This window comes from Xiphophorus maculatus, chromosome 8, assembly GCF_002775205.1.
Source record: "Xiphophorus maculatus strain JP 163 A chromosome 8, X_maculatus-5.0-male, whole genome shotgun sequence".
NCBI lineage: Eukaryota > Metazoa > Chordata > Actinopteri > Cyprinodontiformes > Poeciliidae > Xiphophorus > Xiphophorus maculatus.
Window position 1 is genome coordinate 4,660,012 of NC_036450.1, and position 2,495 is coordinate 4,662,506.

The following is a 2,495-nucleotide window of genomic DNA, read 5'->3' on the forward strand; positions in this document are numbered from 1 at the left end:
GGCTGTGCCAAGGACTGCACATTTCTGGACTGAGATGTCTGATGTTGTTCCTGGGATCTGTTGTAGCCATTGGTCCAGTTTGGGGGTGACTGCCCCGAGGGCCCCGATGACCACAGGCACCACTGTGGTCTTCACCTTCCAGGCCCTCTCCAGTTCCTCCCTGAGGCCCTGGTATTTCTCTAGTTTCTCGTGCTCCTTTTTCCTGATGTTGCAGTCGCTTGGTATTGCTACATCTACCACAACGGCTTTCCTCTGTTGTTTATCCACTACGACAATGTCTGGTTGGTTCGCCATTACCATTTTGTCTGTCTGGATCTGAAAGTCCCACAGGATCTTAGCTCTGGCGTTCTCCGCCACCTTTGGGGGTGTTTCCCACTTTGATCTCGGGGTTTCCAGTCCATATTCTGCACAGATGTTTCTGTACACTATGCCTGCAACTTGGTTATGTCGTTCCATGTACGCTTTCCCTGCCAGTATCTTGCACCCTGCTGTTATGTGCTCGACTGTCTCAGGGGCCTCCTTGCACAACCTACACCTTGGGTCTTGTCTGGTGTGGTAGATCTGGGCCTCTATTGCTCTGGCGTTTAGGGCCTGTTCCTGGGCGGCCAGGATGAGGGGCTCTGTGCTGTCCTTGAGTCCAGCTTTTTTGAGCCATTGGTAGGATTTACTGATATCAGCCACTTGGGTTATTTGCTGGTGGTACATCCCATGTAGGGGCTTGTCCTCCCATGATGGTATCTCTGGCACCTCAACCTCCGTTCCCTGTTGTCTGAGATATTCACTGAGCACATTGTCTGTTGAGGCTTTGTCCCTGATGTATTTATGGATCTTAGTTGTTTCGTCCTGGATTGTGGTTCTCACACTCATTAGTCCTCTGCCTCCTTCCTTGCGGCTCGTGTACAGTCTCAGGGTGCTGGATTTGGGATGGAACCCTCCATGCATTGTTAGTAGTTTTCTAGTCTTAATATCAGTGGCTTTTATCTCCTTCTTTGGCCAGCTAATTATTCCAGCAGGGTATCTGATTACTGGCAGGGCATAGCTGTTTATCGCACGGATTTTGTTCTTGCCATTGAGCTGGCTTCTCAGGACTTGCCTTATTCGTTGGAAGTATTAAGCTGTGGCTCCTTTCCTTGTGACCTCATCGAGGTTGCCATTTGCTTGTGGTATACCTAGGTACTTGTAACTGTCCTCTATGTCTGCTATTGTTCCTTTTGGGAGTGAGACCCCTTCTGTGCGGATGACCTTCCCCCTCTTTGTGATCAGCCGACCACACTTCTTTAGTCCGAATGACATCCCAATGTCCGTGCTGTAGATCCTGGTGGTGTGGATCAGTGAGTCAATGTCTCGCTCACTCTTGGCATACAGCTTGATGTCATCCATGTAGAGAAGGTGGCTGATGTTGGCCCCATTTTTGAGTCGGTATCCGTAGCCAGTCTTGTTGATAATTTGGCTGAGGGGGTTCAGGCCTATGCAGAACAGTAGCGGGGACAGAGCATCTCCTTGGTATATGCCACATTTGATGGACACTTGTGCAAGTGGTTTGCAGTTGGCTTCAAGGGTGGTTTTCCACAGCTTCATCGAGTTTGCAATGAAGGCTCTCAGAGTCCTGTTGATGTTATACATCTCTAAGCATTCAATGATCCAAGTATGCGGCATTGAGTCATAGGCTTTCTTGTAATCAATCCAAGCCATGCACAGGTTGGTGTGTCGGGTTTTGCAGTCTCGGGCAACTGTGCGGTCTACCAGGAGTTGGTGTTTGGCTCCTCTGCTATTTACACCAATACCTTTCTGTGCCGTGCTCATGTGTTTATCCATGTGTTTGCTTATCTTGGCCGCTATGATGCCTGACATGAGCTTCCATGTTGTGGAGAGGCAGGTTATTGGTCGGTAGTTGGGTGGGACTGGACCCTTTGATGGATCCTTCTGGATTAGGATTGTCTGCCCTTCAGTTAACCATATATATATATATATATATATATATGGTCAGAGCTCAACACTCTATATATATATATATATATATATATATATATATATACTTTGTATTGCCTGGTTGCTGAAAATATGCAATATATAATTTATAAGCTCCACTGAGGGGGGCCCCTTGGGCCACTAAGCAGCTGCTTAGTTTGCTTATGCCTTGGGCCAGCCCTGACTGTAGGCAAGTATTGAGCAAACATACAGATTCATCCCATAGATTAGACTGAAAAGTTCCTTTGTTAGTAATTCCATCACCAGGTGACATTATAAGTTTAATACCTGCTAAGAGGTTATTTTCCAAAGGTATTACTAATCTGACAAGCCACATCAGGAAGTGATAGGTATTTTGTTTACCTAAATAAAAAGGAAGAACCACAGACAACGCTTATGAGTTTTCAGCCAAGCTTCTGCAGAAGAAGACACAGAAAGCTGTTTCTTCAAGCAGCTCACCATGTGTTCTGAAACTCTGCAGTAGAGCTTGACTTTTATTAACACAAAACAAAAGCAAAGGGACTGGT